Genomic DNA, 24,464 nt, shown 5'->3' on the forward strand with positions numbered 1-24,464 from the left:
ATAGACTTCTATTATTATCTGTACTGACCCATAGACTTCTGTTATTACCTGCACTGACCCATAGACTTCTGTTATTACCTGTACTGAGCCATAGACTTCTATTATTATCTGTACTGACCCATAGACTTCTGTTATTACCTGTACTGACCCATAGACTTCTGTTATTACCTGTACTGAGCCATAGACTTCTATTATTATCTGTACTGACCCATAGACTTCTGTTATTACCTGCACTGACCCATAGACTTCTATTATTATCTGTACTGAGCCATAGACTTCTATTATTACCTGTACTGAGCCATAGACTTCTATTATTACTTCTACTGACCCATAGACTTCTATTATTACCTGTACTGACCCATAGACTTCTGTTATTACCTGTACTGAGTCATAGACTTCTATTATTATCTGTACTGACCCATAGACTTCTATTATTACCTGTACTGACCCATAGACTTCTGTTATTACCTGTACTGAGCCATAGACTTCTATTATTATCTGTACTGACCCATAGACTTCTATTATTACCTGTACTGACCCATAGACTTCTGTTATTACCTGTACTGAGCCATAGACTTCTATTATTATCTGTACTGACCCATAGACTTCTGTTATTACCTGCACTGACCCATAGACTTCTATTATTACCTGTACTGAGCCATAGACTTCTATTATTACCTGTACTGAGCCATAGACTTCTATTATTACCTGTACTGAGCCATAGACTTCTATTATTACTTCTACTGACCCATAGACTTCTATTATTACCTGTACTGACCCATAGACTTCTGTTATTACCTGTACTGAGCCATAGACTTCTGTTATTATCTGTACTGACCCATAGACTTCTATTATTACCTGTACTGAGCCATAGACTTCTGTTATTACCTGTACTGATCCATAGACTTCTATTATTATCTGCACTGACCCATAGACTTCTATTATTATCTGCACTGACCCATAGACTTCTGTTATTACCTGCACTGACCCATAGACTTCTGTTATTACCTGTACTGAGCCATAGACTTCTGTTATTACCTGTACTGAGCCATAGACTTCTATTATTATCTGTACTGAGCCATAGACTTCTATTATTATCTGTTCTGACCCATAGACTTCTGTTATTACCTGCACTGACCCATAGACTTCTATTATTACCTGTACTGACCCATAGACTTCTATTATTATCTGTACTGACCCATAGACTTCTATTATTATCTGTACTGATCCATAGACTTCTATTATTAACTGTACTGAGCCATAGACTTCTATTATTACTTCTACTGACCCATAGACTTCTATTATTACCCGTACTGAGCCATAGACTTCTGTTATTATCTGTACTGACCCATAGACTTCTATTATTATCTGTACTGACCCATAGACTTCTGTTATTACCTGCACTGACCCATAGACTTCTATTATTACCTGTACTGAGCCATAGACTTCTATTATTACCTGTACTGAGCCATAGACTTCTATTATTACCTGTACTGATCCATAGACTTCTATTATTATCTGCACTGACCCATAGACTTCTATTATTATCTGTACTGAACCATAGACTTCTATTATTACCTGTACTGACCCATAGACTTCTATTATTACCTGTACTGAGCCATAGACTTCTATTATTATCTGCACTGACCCATAGACTTATATTATTATCTGTACTGAGCCATAGACTTCTATTATTACCTGTACTGAGCCATAGACTTCTATTATTACTTCTACTGACCCATAGACTTCTATTATTACCTGTACTGACCCATAGACTTCTGTTATTACCTGTACTGATCCATAGACGTCTATTATTATCTGTACTGACCCATAGACTTCTGTTATTACCAGCACTGACCCATAGACTTCTATTATTATCTGTACTGAGCCATAGACTTCTATTATTACCTGTACTGAGCCATAGACTTCTATTATTATCTGTACTGACCCATAGACTTCTGTTATTACCTGCACTGACCCATAGACTTCTATTATTACTTCTACTGACCCATAGACTTCTATTATTACCTGTACTGACCCATAGACTTCTATTATTACCTGTACTGACCCATAGACTTCTGTTATTACCTGTACTGAGCCATAGACTTCTATTATTATCTGTACTGAACCATAGACTTCTATTATTACCTGTACTGAGCCATAGACTTCTATTATTACCTGTACTGAGCCATAGACTTCTATTATTACTTCTACTGACCCATAGACTTCTATTATTACCTGTACTGACCCATAGACTTCTGTTATTACCTGTACTGAGCCATAGACTTCTATTATTATCTGTACTGACCCATAGACTTCTTTTATTACCTGCACTGACCCATAGACTTCTGTTATTACCTGTACTGAGCCATAGACTTCTATTATTATCTGTACTGACCCATAGACTTCTGTTATTACCTGTACTGACCCATAGACTTCTGTTATTACCTGTACTGAGCCATAGACTTCTATTATTATCTGTACTGACCCATAGACTTCTGTTATTACCTGCACTGACCCATAGACTTCTATTATTACCTGTACTGACCCATAGACTTCTGTTATTACCTGTACTGAGCCATAGACTTCTATTATTATCTGTACTGACCCATAGACTTCTGTTATTACCTGCACTGACCCATAGACTTCTATTATTATCTGTACTGAGCCATAGACTTCTATTATTACCTGTACTGAGCCATAGACTTCTATTATTACTTCTACTGACCCATAGACTTCTATTATTACCTGTATTGACCCATAGACTTCTATTATTACTTCTACTGACCCATAGACTTCTGTTATTACCTGTACTGACCCATAGACTTCTATTATTACCTGTACTGAGCCATAGATTTCTATTATTACCTGTACTGAGCCATAGACTTCTATTATTACCTGTACTGACCCATAGACTTCTGTTATTACCTGTACTGATCCATAGACTTCTATTATTATCTGCACTGACCCATAGACTTCTATTATTATCTGTACTGAACCATAGACTTCTATTATTACCTGTACTGAGCCATAGACTTCTATTATTACCTGTACTGAGCCATAGACTTCTATTATTACTTCTACTGACCCATAGACTTCTATTATTACCTGTACTGACCCATAGACTTCTGTTATTACCTGTACTGAGCCATAGACTTCTATTATTATCTGTACTGACCCATAGACTTCTGTTATTACCTGCACTGACCCATAGACTTCTGTTATTACCTTTACTGAGCCATAGACTTCTATTATTATCTGTACTGACCCATAGACTTCTGTTATTACCTGTACTGAGCCATAGACTTCTATTATTATCTGTACTGACCCATAGACTTCTGTTATTACCTGCACTGACCCATAGACTTCTATTATTATCTGTACTGAGCCATAGACTTCTATTATTACCTGTACTGAGCCATAGACTTCTATTATTACTTCTACTGACCCATAGACTTCTATTATTACCTGTACTGACCCATAGACTTCTGTTATTACCTGTACTGAGCCATAGACTTCTATTATTATCTGTACTGACCCATAGACTTCTATTATTACCTGTACTGACCCATAGACTTCTGTTATTACCTGTACTGAGCCATAGACTTCTATTATTATCTGTACTGACCCATAGACTTCTATTATTATCTGTACTGACCCATAGACTTCTATTATTACCTGTACTGACCCATAGACTTCTGTTATTACCTGTACTGAGCCATAGACTTCTATTATTATCTGTACTGACCCATAGACTTCTATTATTATCTGTACTGACCCATAGACTTCTATTATTACCTGTACTGACCCATAGACTTCTGTTATTACCTGTACTGAGCCATAGACTTCTATTATTATCTGTACTGAGCCATAGACTTCTATTATTATCTGTACTGAGCCATAGACTTCTATTATTATCTGTACTGACCCATAGACTTCTATTATTACCTGTACTGAGCCATAGACTTCTATTATTACTTCTACTGACCCATAGACTTCTGTTATTACCTGTACTGATCCATAGACTTCTATTATTATCTGCACTGACCCATAGACTTCTATTATTATCTGTACTGAGCCATAGACTTCTATTATCATCTGTACTGACCCATAGACTTCTATTATTACCTGTACTGAGCCATAGACTTCTATTATTACTTCTACTGACCCATAGACTTCTATTATTACCTGTACTGACCCATAGACTTCTGTTATTACCTGTACTGAGCCATAGACTTCTAGTATTATCTGTACTGACCCATAGACTTCTGTTATTACCTGCACTGACCCATAGACTTCTGTTATTACCTGTACTGAGCCATAGACTTCTATTATTATCTGTACTGACCCATAGACTTCTATTATTACCTGTACTGAGCCATAGACTTCTATTATTATCTGTACTGACCCATAGACTTCTATTATTACCTGTACTGACCCATAGACTTCTGTTATTACCTGTACTGAGCCATAGACTTCTATTATTATCTGTACTGACCCATAGACTTCTGTTATTACCTGTACTGACCCATAGACTTCTATTATTATCTGTACTGACCCATAGACTTCTGTTATTACCTGTACTGAGCCATAGACTTCTAGTATTATCTGTACTGACCCATAGACTTCTGTTATTACCTGCACTGACCCATAGACTTCTGTTATTACCTGTACTGAGCCATAGACTTCTATTATTATCTGTACTGACCCATAGACTTCTATTATTACCTGTACTGACCCATAGACTTCTGTTATTACCTGTACTGAGCCATAGACTTCTATTATTATCTGTACTGACCCATAGACTTCTATTATTACCTGTACTGACCCATAGACTTCTGTTATTACCTGTACTGAGCCATAGACTTCTATTATTATCTGTACTGACCCATAGACTTCTGTTATTACCTGTACTGACCCATAGACTTCTATTATTATCTGTACTGACCCATAGACTTCTATTATTATCTGTACTGACCCATAGACTTCTGTTATTACCTGCACTGACCCATGTACTTCTATTATTATCTGTACTGAGCCATAGACTTCTATTATTAACTGTACTGAGCCATAGACTTCTATTATTAACTGTACTGAGCCATAGACTTCTATTATTACTTCTACTGACCCATAGACTTCTATTATTACCTGTATTGACCCATAGGCTTCTATTATTACTTCTACTGACCCATAGACTTCTGTTATTACCTGTACTGAGCCATAGACTTCTATTATTATCTGCACTGACCCATAGACTTCTATTATTATCTGTACTGACCCATAGACTTCTATTATTATCTGTACTGAGCCATAGACTTCTATTATTACCTGTACTGAGCCATAGACTTCTATTATTACTTCTACTGACCCATAGACTTCTATTATTACCTGTACTGACCCATAGACTTCTGTTATTACCTGCACTGACCCATAGACTTCTGTTATTACCTGTACTGAGCCATAGACTTCTATTATTATCTGTACTGACCCATAGACTTCTATTATTATCTGTACTGACCCATAGACTTCTATTATTATCTGTACTGAGCCATAGACTTCTATTATTACCTGTACTGACCCATAGACTTCTATTATTACCCGTACTGACCCATTGACTTCTATTATTACCTGTACTGACCCATAGACTTCTATTATTACCTGTACTGACTACCACATTCCATCTAAAGGCCCCGCCCCGGAGTTGGCTCCGCCCTCAATCCTATAAACCTTTGTGTGTGTAGGAAATTTAAACATAATGTATAATATAATCACTGCCTGGTATAATATAATACAGTGATCTGGGTGTGATATTTATTTGCCACCCGCTTTGGTTTCCCTTCATCCCTTATAATAAATGGCTTCAGAATTGTCCGCCTTTTCTCTGGGAATCCTCTAGTAGCCCGTCTCCTCCCCTGTTTCCGCCATTGTCTCCTCCCCCGTCTCCTCCCCCGTCTCCTCCCTCCTGGTGGTTGCAGGGCACATTGCTCTATAAACATTAGATTGGTGGGCGTGTTTTGTTTCCTCGGCTCCTCCCCCCACCCTCTCCTCCTGGTAGGAAGAAGTGATCATGGCTGCGGCTGACGGGGACGATTCTCTGTATCCCATCGCCGTCCTCATCGATGAGCTGCGGAATGAGGAGCCATGATACTATTACCACCGCCGGCTGGGGGCAGTGCAGGCCTCAGGAGGGGCCCCTCACAGTGTCTGTATAGGGGCCCCTCACAGTGTCTGTATAGGGGCCCTTACCCTGAGGGGGAGACCTTCACCTTCTATTCCTGAAGAGGAGGGGCCCCTCATAGTGTAACATTGGTGGGGGGCCCACATAGTGTAACATTGGTGGGGGGGCCCTCATAGTGTAACATTGGTGGGGGGCCCTCATAGTGTAACATTGGTGGGGGGCCCCTCATAGTGTAACATTGGTGGGGGGCCCCTCATAGTGTAACATTGGTGGGGGGCCCCTCATAGTGTAACATTGGTGGGGGGCCCCTCATAGTGTAACATTGGTGGGGGGGCCCTCATAGTGTAACATTGGTGGGGCGCCCCTCATAGTGTAACATTGGTGGGGGCCCCTCATAGTGTAACATTGGTGGGGGGCCCCTCATAGTGTAACATTGGTGGGGGGGCCCCTCATAGTGTAACATTGGTGGGGGGCCCTTACTATGCAGGCCTGAGGTGGAGGGGCCCCTCTTGGTGTCAGTATGGAGGAGGAGGGGCCCTTACCCTGTATGATGACAGTGTATTGGCCCCTGACCATCAAGGGGGCCCTCAGTCTGCAGACATGAAGTGGAGGGGCCCTACGGTGGTTAATAAAAGGAGTCCTGAGGTAGAGGGGTCCCTCATAGAGTCAGTATGGGGGGCCCTTACCTTGTAGGAATAAAAAGTATGATGACCTCATCTGTATAGGGGGAGCCTGAGGTCAGGGGCCCCTCAGTGTCAGTATGGAGGAGGAGGGCCCCTGTACCCTGAAAGTGTATTCTCCCCTGACCATCAACGGGGCCCTCAGTCCGCAGGCTTGAAGTGGAGGGGCCCTACAGAGGTAAATTTGAGGGGCCCTTACCCTGTACGATAAAAGAGGGGGACTTTGACAATAAAAGGGGTCCTGAGGTGGAGGTCCCCTTACAGTGTCTGTATGGGGGGCCCTTACCTTGTAGGATTAAAAAGTATGTTCCCCTTAACAGTATTGGGGTAAACTCAAGTCAGGGGTCCCTGGCAGTGTCAGTCTGGGGGTGGAGGGGCCCCTCACAGTGGTTATTTTGAGGGGGTCTGTAGGACAAAAGAGGAGGGGGTGGAGGGGCCCCTCACAGTTGGTAGGCCCTGTTCTGGGGGTTTAAGCAGTAAGGGCCCCTGATAGTGCACAGTAAAGGGAGACATGCTTGCCTGAGGAGGGGCCCCTGAAAGCATGCTCTGAGCCCACCCCCTAATGAAGAATACTATCTGGGGCCCCTTTGTATCAGGCTTGAAGTGTACGGGCCCCCATGCTATCTGGGAGGATGTTGCCCTTTAAGCCTGAGAACGAGGGGCCCCTGAACGTATGCATTGAGCCCCCCCCCCCCCCAAACATGATGAGAACTACCAGGGGCCCCTTTTTTTATTAGGCATAAAACGTACAGGCCTCAATGCTGAGTGCTATCTGGGAGAACGTTACCCTTTACGCCTGAGAACGAGGGGCCCCTGATAGTAAGCAGGGTGGGGGACATTTTTTTTTTTTAAGATTTGGGTAATGTTTTAGAAATGTCACTTCCTGTCCCAGAGACACAACAGGAAGTGAGAGGAATCTCTCCTCCCATTAGTTGTCACCAGAACGGGTGTCCCCTGTTGGAAGATTTCCCTTCGCTTCCTGCTGTGGTGACAACGCTACCATTTTGGATTTCTCCCCTCGTTGTCTTTCAGTGATCACCGGGACTAATAAAGGGGGGAGTTTCCCCAATGAATTCCCACAGCAATAAAAGCCTGACAGAGGGTCTAATCCTCCCCTAGTCTATACAACACTGAAAGGTTTTTCCTTAGAGTTGTGTTCCTGGACTTTTTCTTTTCATTCAGCCCTGTAGATCCAGTCTGGGAGCAACTTCCAATGTATGACACAGAGGTGTCTTCTACCTCTATGAGATTTACATTGTTTGTAACCCCCCAAAAAAAGAGGATTCTGTCCCCTTAAAGCTGCAATATGCAATTAGCGGACCTCCAGCTGTTGCAGAACTACAATTCCCATGAGGCATAGCAAGACTCTGACAGCCACAAGCATGACACTCAGAGGCATGATGGGACTTGTAGTTTTGCAACAGCTGGAGGTCCGCTAATTGCATATCCCTGCCTTAAAGTATGAATAACAGCACAGAGCTTCTACATTTATTGGGATTTCTTTTTAACAAAGACATGTAGTTGGATATATTTTGGCAATTTATGAGGAAGTTAGATTTTTTTTTTTTTTTAGATTTATGTTTTATAACAGAAAGAAGAATATATTGTTGGGGTATGTGTGCGTGTTTTTTTTTTTTTTTTTGTTTTAACCACTTGCCGACCGCCGCATGTACATATACGTCCCTTTTTTGGGGGCGGATATCGTTGCTGTTAGCTGCCATATCCCCGTTTTCGTGCAGTGGTCGGCTACAAGACAAAAGTGGTCTCTGTGGCGGATTCGCCTTGAGATCACTTTTATCAGTGGTGGGAGAGGGCCCCCCTTCCTGCCGTGACCCGGTGCCCTCCGCCGCTTACCAGAGCCGGAGGAAGGCGAAAATCCCCAGCAAAGCATGATCCAATGTGCTCCAGCTGGGGAAAAAATGTATTCCTGATCCCCCGAGAGGCAATCGAATATTTCCTGGATCGGCCCCGTGTGTGGGGGAGGGCGGGCAATTGGAGCCCCACCCTCCGTGGTAGGTGAGTGGAGATGTGGGTGTCAGTGTGTGGAGAGCGGGGGAGGAGGGACCATCCCCCACAGAGCTCTGGAGGGAGGAGCCATTGTCCGGACTACAGCCGGGTCACGGCGTGTCTGTGTGATCTGCCTCCTCTGTTCAGGCTCTAAAGGAACTACAAGTCCCAGCAATCTCTGTCCACATGAGGAACTACAACTCCCAGCATGCACTGTGTAAGTGATGGGGGTTCCGCTCCCAGCCTGGAATAAGATGCTGTAGGACTACATATCCCAGCATGATTTTCTCTATGGAGATATTACAGGTCCAGTGATCTCTACATGCCCCAGTCTGCTCCCCGGCCCCTCCCCCACCTCAGGGGGAATTGCACCCCCCCAGTTCCAACCAGCCCTCCCCCATCCTGGGGGGAGGGGACCCACCGCCTGTGGTGGGAGAGGAGTGTGGGGTGCAATTACCCCTGAGGAGGGGGAGGGAAGCAGGCTGGGGTATGTAGAGATTGCTGGGACTTGTAGTACACCTATAGAAGAAATCATGCTGGGATATGTAGTCCTGTAACATCCAATTCCAGGCTGGGAGATGAACCCTCATTACTAACACAGTACATGCTGGGAGCTGTAGTTCCTCATGTGAACAGAGATTGCTGGGAGTTGTAGTTCTTCAGAGGCTGAGCAGAGGCGCCAGGTTCCCCGGGCACACAGACACGCTGTGACCCGGCTGTAGTCCGGACAATGGCTCCTCTCTCCGGAGCACTGTGGTGGAGATGTTTCCTCCTCTCCGCTCTTCTCATACTGACCGCTGCCTTCCCCCGCTCAGCTATTTATCTGATCAAGCCGTGACGTCACAAGTGTAACGGCTCCAGCCTCCAGCTCCTGATTGGCTATTCATCCTCTGGTCACGCCCATCCCACGCGCTGATCACGCCCACTCCCACCTGAGCCGTTAGGTCGCTCTCTGCGGGAGTCACGTGTTGCACGTAACGGTCAGAACGAGGCCACGTGACTTCACAGGGGAGAAGCATGAAATCCTCCCTGCAGCTACTGCGCATGTGCGGCTGAGAGACGGCAGAAGGTAAACAAGACGAGGTGATGATTTCCATGGAAACCATTAGCCCCATAAATGCCAGACACTTGAGTCTCCGCCCCCTGCAGGTTCTCAGCCTATCCCCTGCAGGCTGCTGCTTGAGTGGGCGGGACGGGAGTGTAGCCTGGAAGAGGGAGGAGTTCCTGGAGGTGCATTACTTTCCAGGCCTGTAACTCCCCCTCGTCAGTGTTGTGTTTGGTCAGGATGAGTAGGAAGCTTTCTTCAGCTCCTCCTCCTCCCTGAGTCCTGACCTCTGACCCCCCTCCCTCCAGATCATACTGTCACTGCTCTGTGATCACTGAACTCCAGGCTTTGGATGGAGTAGTACTTCTGCTGGAGGGGTGAGTGGGGGAGGGGAACAAAGTCACAAAACTTTAGGATTTTGGAGAGAGGTGAATATGAAGCCAGCCTAGAAGTGCAGAGAGTTGTCACTGCAGTGCTGAGCAAGAAGCCAGTGAAGACATCTCTATGTCTCTCCATCTGCCAGGAATCTCTGCCCAGCCATTTCTATATCCCATCCCTAAGGTCCCTGTATACTTCACATAACAAACATTCCTCATCACATTTCCTTGTATTTTATAGAGGAACCCGTTCACTTGAATGGGCCGCCATATTTGTGACAAACACATTGCATTTGGGGCACCATTAACAATTATTGGGCACCACAAGTTCTTTGCCCATGTGAAGTACATTTCCGGAATGCGCTGCAGATTGCCCGTTACCTGTGCACTTTGTCACACATTCAGGTGACCTCAAATGTCAATGTGGCCCAATGTCTCGTATACACGGCTAGTTTTCTTTTGATTTGGGGGGGGGGGGCTGTCAGGTAGGTTGTAGGGGGCCCCGTGATTTCTAACAGCGGCCCTGCGTGACCAATGGGGTGCCATCTCCTCCTCATGTACCCCGTGTGTCATGTATGTAATCTGTGACCCTCCCGTGTGTCATGTATGTAATCTATGACTGTCCCTTGTGTCTTGTATGTAATCTATGACTGTCCCGTGTGTCATGTATGTAATTTGTGACTGTCCCTTGTGTCTTGTATGCAATCTCTGACCGTCCCGTGTGTCATGTATGTAATTTGTGACTGTCCCATGTGTCATGTATGTAATCTGTGACTGTCCCTTGTGTCATGTATGTAATCTGTGACCGTCCCGTGTGTCATGTATGTAATTTGTGACTGTCCCATGTGTCATGTATGTAATCTGTGACTGTCCCTTGTGTCATGTATGTAATCTGTGACTGTCCCGTGTGTCATGTATGTAATATGTGACTGTCTCTTGTGTCATGTATGTAATCTGTGACTGTCCCGTGTGTCATGTATGTAATATGTGACTGTCCCTTGTGTCATGTATGTAATATGTGACTGTCCCTTGTGTCATGTATGTAATCTTTGACCGTCCCGTGTGTCATGTATGTAATCTTTGACTGTCCCATGTGTCATGTATGTAATCTGTGACCATGCCGTGTGTCATGTATGCAATCTGTGACCATCTTGTGATCATAAAATGTAAAAACAGTGTTTAAAAATAATCTAAAACCAGACTGAATTGTCACACTAAACAGCGCTAATGTTGAGCAATAGTATGATAAACATGTGGCCAACTAAACATGCAAAAGAAAGTCCTTTAAAAGAAAGTTCCTTAAAGCGGGGTTCCACCCAAATTTTGAACAATATCTGTATGTATTCTCTTCCTTGCCTAGATGCTGACATGCCGTTTAAAAAAATTTAAATCGCCGTAATTACCTTTTATTTTTCTATTCTTCTTTGCCCTTCCTGGTTCTCCTCCCGTGGGAGTAGACGTGTTTCTAGCCTCTCCCAGACTCCTGGGAGCTAGTCTCAGGCTTCCCAGGATGCCACTGAGCATGTGCGGGAACGAGCGGTGAATGCTGGGAGCACAGCATTCACCACATCCAGGAAATAAATGCTTGTGGGCTTCAAATGCCCACAATGAAGATGGAAACCGCCTGCAGTGAATAATATAAGTTATTCTTTCCGACGAAATCTGACACAGGCGGACATATTACACACAATATGTGGGTATGTAATGCTGAGAAGAAAAGTTTGTGAATGAACTAAAAAAAAAAAAAAAATGATAGATAGGTGGACCCCCGCTTTAAAAAGAAAAGTGATGCAGAGTTCAGAGTGTAGTTCATAAAGCATTCATCAGGTGATCATGAAAAAATTCCTCAACGTGCACCTTCCACCGATCACTCCAGATTCCACCCAGTGCGAACACACTCCCCTCAGGGGGTTAAACTCACCAGAGCTGGAAAGTAATAAAGCATTCAAAATAGTACTTCACACCAGCAGCTGCTGTTAACACCACTCCGGAGGGATCATAGATGTTCAGGGCTCACAATAAGTCAAAAAACAAAGAGAGAGGCGCACATAGCGTAATCTTGTTTATTGACTGTAATCCCTTCCAACACATACATACACCCCCCTTCAATAAATATACGTACATCAATGATCTTAATAAACTTGCAATCAATCAAGCAGGTAGTGAGGAGCGTTTACTTCACCGCAACAAGCCAGTACCGCTATACAGAAGACGTTGTCCACTTCCTGGTTGTGTAGCTGGCTATGGTGGAGCGCACACGTCACTTCCTACGTCGCGTAAGCCACGCCTTGACGCGTTTCGTCATATCCTGACTTCGACAGAGGGCGTGGCTACACGACGCACTGATCGGCTTATATTTCCCTCTTCACCCCGCTTAGCCAATCACAGCACGACGTAGGTGCCGGCGGGTGCACGTCGCCAACCCCAGTCACCACTGATGGCTTATTACAGGAGGGGTAGAGGGACAATAAGACTCTGCACATTTAAAAAAAATATTAAATATAAACACCTCGGAATATGTAGATCTACATACCCGCCAGCCCTACAGGCCAGTCCCTAGGTATATAAATCGGCATTATACACTATCCACACGGGGCACAGTGAGCTAAACTTTTACCTAGCAAACCTCATCATTATGCTAGCAGGTATACTGATAAAGAGACTTATGTCATTCACTGTGCATAGATTACAGGTAATAATGTTCACCATATTCCCATTAAAATAAAGAATATACCAGATAAAAACAAACATTCGTATTCACAGAATACAAATGTACATAATTAAAAACAGCAGGAAATATAAATCTCTACTATCATCTCTATCTCTACTATCATCTCTATCTCCTTACTATCATCTCTATCTCCTTACTATCATCTCTATCTCCTTACTATCATCTCTATCTCCTTACTATCATCTCTATCTCTACTATCATCTCTATCTCTACTATCATCTCTATCTCTACTATCATCTCTATCTCTACTATCATCTCTATCTCTATCTCTACTATCATCTCTATCTCTACTATCATCTCTATCTCTATCTCTACTATTATCTCTATCTCTACTATCATCTCTATCTCTATCTCTACTATCATCTCTACTATCATCTCTATCTCTACTATCATCTCTACTATCATCTCTATCTCTACTATCATCTCTACTATCATCTCTATCTCCTTACTATCATCTCTATCTCTACTATCATCTCTATCTCCTTACTATCATCTCTATCTCTACTATCATCTCTATCTCTACTATCATCTCTATCTCCTTACTATTATCTCTATCTCTACTATCATCTCTATCGCTACTATCATCTCTACTATCATCTCTATCTCCTTACTATCATCTCTATCTCCTTACTATCATCTCTATCTCTACTATCATCTCTATCTCTACTATCATCTCTATCTCCTTACTATTATCTCTATCTCTACTATCATCTCTATCGCTACTATCATCTCTACTATCATCTCTATCTCTATCTCTACTATCATCTCTATCTCTACTATCATCATTATCTCCTTACTATCATCTCTATCTCTACTATCTTCTCTATCTCCTTACTATCATCTCTATCTCTACTATCATCTCTATCTCTACTATCATCTCTATCTCTACTATCATCTCTATCTCTATCTCTACTATCATCTCTACTATCATCTCTATCTCTACTATCATCTCTATCTCTATCTCTACTATCATCTCTACTATCATCTCTATCTCTACTATCATCTCTATCTCTACTATCATCTCTATCTCTACTATCATCTCTATCTCTACTATCATCTCTATCTCTATCTCTACTATCATCTCTATCTCTATCTCTACTATCATCTCTACTATCATCTCTATCTCCTTACTATCATCTCTATCTCTACTATCATCTCTACTATCATCTCTATCTCCTTACTATCATCTCTACTATCATCTCTATCTCCTTACTATCATCTCTATCTCTACTATCATCTCTACTATCATCTCTATCTCTACTATCATCTCTATCTCCTTACTATCATCTCTATCTCTACTATCATCTCTATCTCTACTATCATCTCTATCTCCTTACTATTATCTCTATCTCTACTATCATCTCTATCGCTACTATCATCTCCACTATCATCTCTATCTCTATCATCTCTATCTCTATCTCTACTATCATCTCTATCTCTACTATCTTCTCTATCTCCTTACTATCATCTCTATCTCTACTATCATCTCTATCTCTATCTCTACTATCATCTCTATCTCTACTATCATCTCTATCTCTACTATCATCTCTATCTCTACTATCATTTCTATCTCTATCTCTACTATCATCTCTACTATCATCTCTATCTCCTTACTATCATCTCTATCTCCCTACTATCATCTCTATCTCTACTATCATCTCTATTTCTACTATCATCTCTACTATCATCTCTATCTCCTTACTATCATCTCTATCTCTACTATCATCTCTATCTCCTTACTATTATCTCTATCTCAACTATCATCTCTATCTCTACTATCATCTCTACTATCATCTCTATCTCTACTATTATCTCTACTATCATCTCTATCTCTACTATCTTCTCTATCTCCTTACTATCATCTCTATCTCTACTATCATCTCTAACTCTATCTCTACTATCATCTCTACTATCATCTCTATCTCCTTACTATCATCTCTATCTCCTTACTATCATCTCTATCTCCTTACTATCATCTCTATCTCTACTATCATCTCTAACTCTATCTCTACTATCATCTCTACTATCATCTCTATCTCCTTACTATCATCTCTATCTCCTTACTATCATCTCTATCTCCTTACTATCATCTCTATCTCCTTACTATCGTCTCTATCTCCTTACTATCATCTCTATCTCTACTATCATCTCTATCTCTACTATCATCTCTATCTCCTTACTATTATCTCTATCTCTACTATCATCTCTATCTCCTTACTATCATCTCTATCTCTATCTCTACTATCATCTCTATCTCTATCTCTACTATCATCTCTATCTCTACTATCATCTCTATCTCTATCTCTACTATCATCTCTATCTCTACTATCATCTCTATCTCTACTATCATCTCTACTATCATTACTATCATCTCTATCTCTACTATCATCTCTATCTCTACTATAATCTCTACTATCATCTCTATCTCTACTATCATCTCTATCTCTACTATCATCTCTATCTCTACTAGCATCTCTACTATCATCTCTATCTCCTCTCACACAGAAGGGCTTCAGATTAGATGTCGTAGTGACAGGTTTCCAAAGCAGACTTGATTGTTCTCCATCTTACTTTAGTGCAGGGTTTCTCATCTCGGGTTCCTCCAGAGGTTGTTAGTTTGCCCAAAAGAAGCTCCTGCTTCTTTTGTGAGCAACAAGCTTCACGCTATGCGATTTTGCCACAATTACAGTGTGATTTATCGCGTGATAACCGCCGCAAAATCACACAGCGATTGGGATGCCATTAGAAATAATGGCATCGCAAATGTGTCCTGCATTTTGCTGCGATTCTGGAACATGCAGGTGTGAATGGAGCCTAATCTAGTGATCATTGCTAATACTGTACACTGTCACTGTACTAATACCACTGGGTGAGAAGAGGTTAACATCAAGGGGCAATCAAAAGGTTAACTGTGTGACTAACAAGTGTGATGTGTGCTGCTTTTACTAAGAGATTTGGCTGTTTTTTTTTTTTTAATTTTTATTTTTTTCCTCCCTGCTTTGCAGGGAGAAGAAACAGCCAGATCCCTGTACTGTGCACAGAGCCCCCATGTTGTTTGTAAACACAGGACTCTCTGCTGTGATTGGACACAGCAGATCATCAGGTCTCAGCCATAAATCATTGGCCAGGACCTGCTGACAAAATCCTGCTGGAACACCACAGGGCGAGACAGCAGGGAGAATGTGTGTCCCAAACCCGGAAGCTGGCTGACAACGTTTATTTACATTACTAAGCCTGCAGCTGCCCCCCCACTCACAGTGATTCTACTGTGACCGGACAGCAAGTCTTCTTCTCCATCTCCATTACACGGGGTTAGGGAGATTAGTAGTTTCCAGAAGGATGAGAACATTGTTGGTGCTTTCCGTTCATCTCCTCGGAAGTGACAAGGACACATTTCTGACGAGATCAACAGGAATTTTTTGTACTTGCTGAAAACAATTCAGCAGTTGAAAATGTAAAATCTCAGTTTTGTGAGGGCTCACACTTTTAAACATAAGGAATGTCCAGAAACCTGGAGCAGCCATGGAGAAGACCACACAGCTTTATGAAAACACAACATGAAAAAGAGAAAAGGAGATCATCGTTGGTATAACAACCAACCATTATTACTACTATTGACTCTTTTCTTGTCGTTTTTAGTATTTGCTGGACCAGACAGATGTCCTCGTGGTGGGAGTTCTCGGATTTCAGGGTACGGGGAAGTCCACAATGATGTCCCTTCTTTCTGCCAACTCTCCAGATGACGATCAGAGGTAAGAAATGAAGTGACACCGTGAGGTTCTAAGTAGGGTTGTCCCGATACCGATACTAGTATCGGTATCGGGAACGATACTGAGCATTTGCGTGAGTACTTGTACTCGCACAAATGCTCCCGATGCCTTATCCGATACCTGGTCGGCGAGCGGAGTCAGCGTGTGGACGGAGAGGGCGGGCGGAGTCGGCGTGTGGATGGAGAGGGCGGGCGGAGTCGGCGTGTGGATGGAGAGGGCGGGCGGAGTCGGCGTGTGGATGGAGAGGGCGGGCGGAGTCGGCGTGTGGACGGAGAAGGCGGGCGGAGTCAGCGTGTGGACGGAGAAGGCGGGCGGAGTTAGTGTGTGGACGGAGAGGGCGGGCGGAGTCAGCGTGTGGACGGAGAAGGCGGGCGGAGTTGGCGTGTGGATGGAGAGGGCGGGCGGAGTCGGCGTGTGGACGGAGAAGGCGGGCGGAGTCGGCGTGTGGATGGAGAGGGCGGGCGGAGTTGGCGTGTGGATGGAGAGGGCGGGCGGAGTCAGCGTGTGGACGGAGAGGGCGGGCGGAGTCAGCGTGTGGACGGAGAGGGCGGGTGTGTGCGAAGAGGGCGTGTCTTCTGCTGCCATGTGCCTCACTGTGACAGAGATTAAAGCTGAGTTTACTTTCACTTTCCTATCTCCTCCGGAGAACCAGGTACAAAATTACAGAGAGAGATCAGGGAGAGAGAGACATACGAGAGAGAGAGACATCAGAGAGAGACATAAAAGAGAGAGGGTTGGCAGCTGAACATCCCGACGCCCATTTTGGTACACCCTGCTCTCGGCTGTAGTAAGCCAGCAGCGGACATCTTGTTACACCCAGCCCATATAGTTCGAGCTGGGTGTAACAAGATGTCTGCTGCTGCTTATTGAGGCAGGCCTTTCCTCATGTCATTTATTGCTGCATTTCAGTGCCAGCCATCAGTGCCAGCCACCTGTCAGTGCCCATAAGTGCCACTTATCAGTCCCCATCAGTCAGTGCTAGCCATCAGTCAGTGCCACCTATCAGTGCCCATCAGTCAAACTGTCACATGACATTAAAAAAAAGTATCGGTAAACGGTATCAGCGAGTACTTGAAAAAAAGTACTTGTACTCGGTCTTAAAAAAGTTGTATCGGGACAACCCTAGTTCTAAGGGGTAGGTATTGTAGTCAGTGCTCCAGGAGCCTTGTTGTCTCCGACCCTCTACATCACTACAGGGCTCAACATTGAAGCCAATGGATGGAATCGCAGTGCATGGCAGGGATCAGAAACATCTAACCTTCCCAGAAGTGCTGAATGCTGGAACAGAGGAAGAATAGGAGACACGGCCGCTGGAGTTTTTGTCTTTTGGCAGCACAAGAAGTGATGGGAAATCTTTCCAATAGAAATATAAAGTTTCAGTTGAGTGAGGAAGGTTTGACTAAAGTGTTTTTTGTTGGTGTCCTTTCCTTTCTATTCCAGTGATTTTTGCACTCCATATTTTTTGCAAAGGCATCAGAAAGTCATTAAGTGAGTGAAAAGCTTCCCAGTGGGGTCATAGACAGAAATAAACACCGGACATAAAACTGCAACTCTATAGTACTCATTAAAGCGGTATTAAACATTTCTTATATTGCAGCTTACCGATTCTTCAATGTGATGTTTGCATTTGTTTTCTTTTCTAGACTTTATTTCTTCTATATGCATCTGGTCATCCAGCCAGCTAGTTTTTTTTTTTACAGCACAAATTCTCCAGCAGAATAAAAAAAACTTTTATCCCAAAAGAGAAAAAAAAAAACAGTCTGCTTAACTTATTACAAAGTATTGGAGTTTGGCTTTCACTTGTTAGTGGCCCTGCTAGTCTGCTAATATATTTAACACCCCCCCCCCCCCCCCCCCCCCCGCTCTCCAGACTGAAAATGCTGCTGTCTTTTGTGCCTCCTGTGCCCATTTCTCCAGCGTGTATCTCACTAAGACCCCCTTTCACACTGGGGCGGTTTGCAGGCGGTATTGCGCTAAAAATACCGCCTGCAAACCGCCCCCTAAACAGCCTCCGCTGTTTGTTCAGTGTGAAAGCCCGAGGGCTTTCACACTGAAGCGGCGCGCTGGCAGGACGATGAAAAAAGTCCTGCAAAGCGCTTCTTTGGAGCAAACCGCTCCTGCCCATTGATATCAATGGGACAGCGCGGCTATACCGCGGCAATACCGCGGCTATAGCCGCGCTGCACGAGTGATTTTTAACCCTTTTTTCGGTCGCCAGCGGGGGTTAAAACCGCACCACTAGCGGCCGAATACAGCTGCAAGAACGACGGTACAGCAGCGCTAAAAATAGCGCTGTTTTACCGCCGACGCCCCCACCCGCCCCAGTGTGAAAGGGGCCTAATACAGGAGGTGTGTTACTGGGCAAATCACCAGGTGAAAACAGGGGGAAAAGCCAATGAAAATAAAAACTGATCTAATGATTGGTAAGCTGCAATACATTACATTTATTGATTTTGGGTTTAATACCACTTTAAGAAATGAAAAACATTGTAGTTGGGCTTTAATACACATTAACTTGTCACTAATCTTATTTATTTGGCCTCATTCATATGGGCATACTTAAAGTGGGGTTCCACCCAAAAAAAAACAAAACTACATGAAAAATCCTAAAACAAAATACAAAAAAAATTTGGATATTTTTTTTTTTTTTTTTTACTCACCTCTAAATGCCTGTTGCTAGGGGGTCCCTCGTAGTCTGCCTCTTCCAGTGCCTGGGCTGGTGACATCACTTCCCCCTCGGCACAGGAAGGGCTCAGCTCTGCTTCCTCCCTCCTGTCAATCATCACTTCCCCCTCAGCACAGGAAGGGCTCAGCTCTGCTTCCTCCCTCCTGTCAATCATCTGGGACCCATTACAGATCCCAGGTGACTGAGCAGCCAACCGCTCGGTGCCCCTCGCGCATGCGCAATGCCCGGCGCCCAACAGTTGCAATGCCGGCGCCGCTGAACGGAGGGGGAGACAAGCGGGGCTTCGATATCCCGCATCGCTGGACCCAGGGACAGGTAAGTGTCCAATTAAAAGTCAGCAGCTGCAGTATTTGTAGCTGCTGACTTTTAATTTTTTTTTCTTTTTTGACTGGAACGCCTCTTTAAGAGTACACGTGTGTGAGGGCCGTGTTTTGCCTGCAGGTGATGTACAGGTGTTCCATGCATCCTTTATGCCGACAATCCCATTCATCTCAGTTGGGACACAGCGGGTGCACAGAGACAGACGCTGCTCCCCATCAGACATCTGTGTGGGTGCGGATGTGTGCAAGTCCCTGAATGTAGACCGTGTGCATTCAGGGACACACACCCACACCTGGATGTCAGATTGGGATCAGCGTCTATGTCCATGCAGCCGTTGCATCACAACTGAGATGAATGGGACTACCTGCATGAGGATGTGTGATGTGGAAGATATTTTAACCACTTAAGCCCCGGATCATTTGGCTGGCCAAAGACCAGAGCACGTTTTGCGATTCGGCACTGCGTCGCTTTAACTGACAATTGCGCGGTCATGCGACGTGGCTCCCAAACAAAATTGACGTTCTTTTTTTTCCCACAAATAGAGCTTTCTTTTGGTGGTATTTGATCACCTCTGCGGTTTTTATTTTTTGCATTATAAACAAAAATAGAGCAACAATTTTGAAAAAAAACACATTATTTTGCTTTTTGCTATAATAAATATCCCCAAAAAATAGATAAAAAAACAAATCTTTTCCTCAGTTTAGGCCGATACGTATTCTACATATTTTTGGTTAAAAAAAATCGCAATAAGCGTATATTGATTGGTTTGCGCAAAAGTTATAGCGTCTACAAAATAGGGGATAGTTTTATGGTATTTTTATTAATATATTTTTTTTTTTACTAGGAATGGCGGTGATCTGCGATTTTTATCTTGACTGCGACATTATGGCAGACACATTGGACAATTTTGACATATTTTTGGGACCATTGTCATTTTTACAGCAATCAGTGCTATAAAATTGTACTGATTACTGTAAAAATGACACTGGCAGTGAAGGGGTTAACCACTGGGGGCTAGGGAGGGGTTAAGTTCGTCCTAGGGAGTGATTCTAACTGTGGGGGGGAGGGGCTGTGTGTGACACATCACTGATCATAGCTCCCGATCACAGGGAGCTATGATCAGTGATAGTGTCACTAGGCAGAATAGGGAGATGCTTGTTTACATTAGCATCTCCCCATTCTTCAGCTCCGTGAGACGATGGCGGGTAGCCCAGCGGACATCGAGTCTGCGGGACCCGCGATCCTACTCACGGAGCACGCGGCAGGGTCGCACGGCGCGCACAGGGCGGCAAATTCAAAGGGACGTACCTGTACACCCATTTACCCAGCCGTGCCCTTCCGCCGATGTAAATGTACATGTGGCAGTCGGCAAGTGGTTAAATACAAAGAATTCTCCCCCTTGGGAGTGGGACTGTAAAGGTGATATGAACACCCGTTTTTTTCTCTAAAACGAAAGTCAGTAAGATGAAGCTGACAGCAGGACAAGGGTCTTAGGCACAGGCCCCCTTTTTACACTAGAGAAGGAGTCCAATGGCATGCACATTGGGTATATAGTTCCCAGTGCAATATGGAAGACCAATAGAGATTCTACTTTCTTGTACAGTGATTGCCTTAGAACAAGTTAAAACCAAGAGGCCTTGTGTACTTTTCTGTTTTGCAGATCATATGTCTTTAGAATGCAGAGTCAAGAGGTGAGGGAGAGAGCCGGGAATCAGACAAGCGGCATTGACTTCTTTATCAGCCCGGAAAAGATCATCTACCTGGACACACAGGTAGGGAAGGACTGCAGTGTGAGTAAATGTAGCCCAGTGGCGGCTGGTGCTCCATTTTTTTGGAGCTGTGGGGGCAGCAAACAAACTACGTGCCAGCCCCCCCCCATTCGGTCCATCAGTCAAACCCCTCACCCCCCGTCGCTGGGAAAACTAAACACCACCCCACCCGTTGCTCGCCCGTCCTTACCCAGTCAAGGTCATGGGCAGCTTCGGCTTCCCCCAATCAGGAAGCGGGTCTTAAGCCCAGATTGAAGAAGCAGGAAGACTATAGGGAATTTTAATTCGCTATTGTCACAAAACTGGGTGGGCTCTGCCCCCTGAGCCCACCCTTTTTTGAAGCCAGTTTGAGCCTCCGGCTCTAATCATGTGCTTCAAATAAAAAAGCTGCATTGAAATCTATGCGTCCGGTGCCCTACATGTAGATAAGGGGCCAGGTGCCCCTGCACCCCTAATGAAGTAGCCACCACTGATGTACCCATACATAGATTATTTATCAGAATAAAAAGTTCTAGATTTAAATTTGTGTGTGTGTGTGTGTGTGTGTGTGCGCTCTGCAATGAAAACTTCCATAACTAATCAATACCTATTGGTTTTGTAGAAGGAAAATTCCAATCATATCGTGATTGGAGGGCTACAGGAATCCTATTATCACTATTCTAATCCAGCTTGAGAACCAAACTTTCCTATCTGTGAGAATGTGCCATGTAATGCTGGGTTCACACTGTGTACAGCGCGGCTCCCAGCAGGGGGTCCGGTGCGTCCCGTTCACTACTTCAGGTCCAAATTTGTGGCTGAATTCGGGCCTGAAACGGAGCCAAAGACACTCAGGACTCTTCTGCAGTGCGCTTTGCATTGAGACCCAGTCACACTCTCCTGTCATGCAAACTGGATGTGGGGAAACACGCAGTCCACCTTTCTCTGCACTCCTAATGTAATCCTGACAACCTTGCAGTTTATTCTGATTTAAAGAAGCCTGAAGAAGATGTGATAAAATAATTTAACCCCCCCCCCCCCCTTATAAATGCATTGCTTGATTTTCAAGGGGATGATCTGACAGAGTAATACTCCACAGTCCAGGTCCAGCTAAAGCTAGCGTTCCCTTCTGCCACTCTCCAGCTCTGGCATGTCAGTGGACACTCCTACATTACAATGCAGGACCAGTGTTCACGTTATCAGGATAGGATGAGGCCACCGGTCCCTGCATTGGGTGGTAATATTGAAAAAAGGGGGGCGACGACAAGACTGGTAAGAAAAACGGCTTTAAGAGACAAGTCATTGCAAGCAGAACTGGTGGGAATAAAGCATGTTCATTATAAGCAGTATAATCTTCATCTGCTGAGGTTGGGCCAGTATTTTCATCACTGCCCGGAGTTAGGCTTTAAAGTGGTTCTAAAGTCTAGTGTAAAAATATGCCCTCCTTCCAGTCCTACCCACCCTCATCCCTAAACACTTACCTGGCTTCTGCACCACTTTAGTGCTGTTTCCAGCTCCAGCGCCGCTCCCCCCCCAACTTTCTGCCTTCACAGGATAAACCAAGGAAAAGTGGAGCCATAAGGCTTCTGCTGCTGTCTATTAAACTCTTATGAGGAGGGAGAAGGGGTGTGGCTTACTGGTGCTGTGTGTGTCTAAAGACCTTCACAGCCTGGCTTGGGAGCATGCATGCTCAGGTACCTCCCTAGCACCTGGCTTGCTTAGGAGGGCCTCCAGAGGAGGAGATGGCAGTGCTGGCAGGGGGACAGGCAAGGGACATTTCTCTGCAAAATTATATTATAATATAATTTAATTTATTTTTTTTTTAGTATCACATTAAGGTTTCCAGCCAGAGTGGTTTTCATATATCGGCCGATATTTGGCCTTTTTTAAGAAATCAGCATCGGCCGATTTACTGACCGCATCGTGCCCATCGACCCACGAGTGTTCCTCCTCCCCTTCCCCACACTCCACTAGCAGAGAGGCGCTTGACGCTTGCCAGAGCTGCTCAGTATGTGAAACTGACATTTGTAACTGAATGCAGAGAGAGAGGAGCTGTGAGAATTCAGTGGTGATGTCGGGGGTGGGCCGGACCCGGGGTGGGCGGGGACCCAGCAGCTATCAAACACCAGCCAATGAGATGGGATCTGGGTGGGCGGCTACGTGTATGCGGCCAGCCCCTTTACTTAACCAGCCCAATCATTGATTGGTGTTTGATAGCTGCAGGGCCCCGCCCACCCCCGACATCACCGCTGAATTTTGACAGCTGGTCTCTCTTTTTTCCCATTCAGTTACATATAGTGTAACTGTGTGAAACTGTCATATCAGTGTGAAACCTGCCAGTGCCACCTGCCACAAAAAGAAAAATCGGCCTAAAATATCAGCCGCCCTGATTTCTAAATATCGGCGTCAGCCAGATAAAAAACCCCTATCGGGTCGACCTCTAGACCTAACTGTATATGGTAATTGGTCTATACCTACAGGCGTTGGGTACCCCCAAATATTGTTTTACAAAAGTCAAAGGCATCTGGTCAGTGACACTGGGCACGGAGCAATGCATGCAGCACTGTGACGCAAGATTAGCAGCACTGAAGCACCTTTTATGTGTGGTGAAACTTATGATGACATATTTTGGAGCACCTTAACCACTTTAAGACCGGCCTCTTTTTTAGATGTGGTTTTTACAAGTTAAAAACAGTTTTTTTGCTAGAAAATTACTTAGAACCCCCAAAAATTATACATTTTTTTTTCTAACATCCTAGAGAATAAAATGGCGGTCGTAATACTTTTTGTCACACTGTATTTGCGCAGCGGTCTTACAAGCACACTTTTTTTTTTTTTAAAAATACACTTTTTTGAATTAAAAAATAAGACAACAGTAAAGTTATCCCAATTATTTTTATACTGTGAAAGATAATGTTACGCCG

At 44.1% G+C, this 24,464-nt stretch overlaps 1 long non-coding RNA gene across 4 annotated transcripts in view; it reads left to right on the forward strand.

Moving 5' to 3' along the window:
- LOC141106543 (uncharacterized) overlaps window positions 1-24,464 on the forward strand; it is a 46,336-nt gene that overhangs the window by 13,023 nt on the left and 8,849 nt on the right. The window contains exons 1-3 of one of the 4 annotated variants that reach the window (XR_012235729.1): window positions 9,785-9,934; window positions 16,658-16,770; window positions 21,456-21,567. This is a non-coding gene — a long non-coding RNA (uncharacterized lncRNA). Of the gene's footprint in view, window positions 1-9,784; window positions 9,949-10,107; window positions 10,288-16,657; window positions 16,771-21,455; window positions 21,568-24,464 lie in introns of those variants that run through there. The other 3 variants (XR_012235731.1, XR_012235728.1, XR_012235730.1) reach the window with 3 other exon arrangements.

Source organism: Aquarana catesbeiana, linkage group LG08 (genome assembly GCF_042186555.1).
Source record: "Aquarana catesbeiana isolate 2022-GZ linkage group LG08, ASM4218655v1, whole genome shotgun sequence".
NCBI lineage: Eukaryota > Metazoa > Chordata > Amphibia > Anura > Ranidae > Aquarana > Aquarana catesbeiana.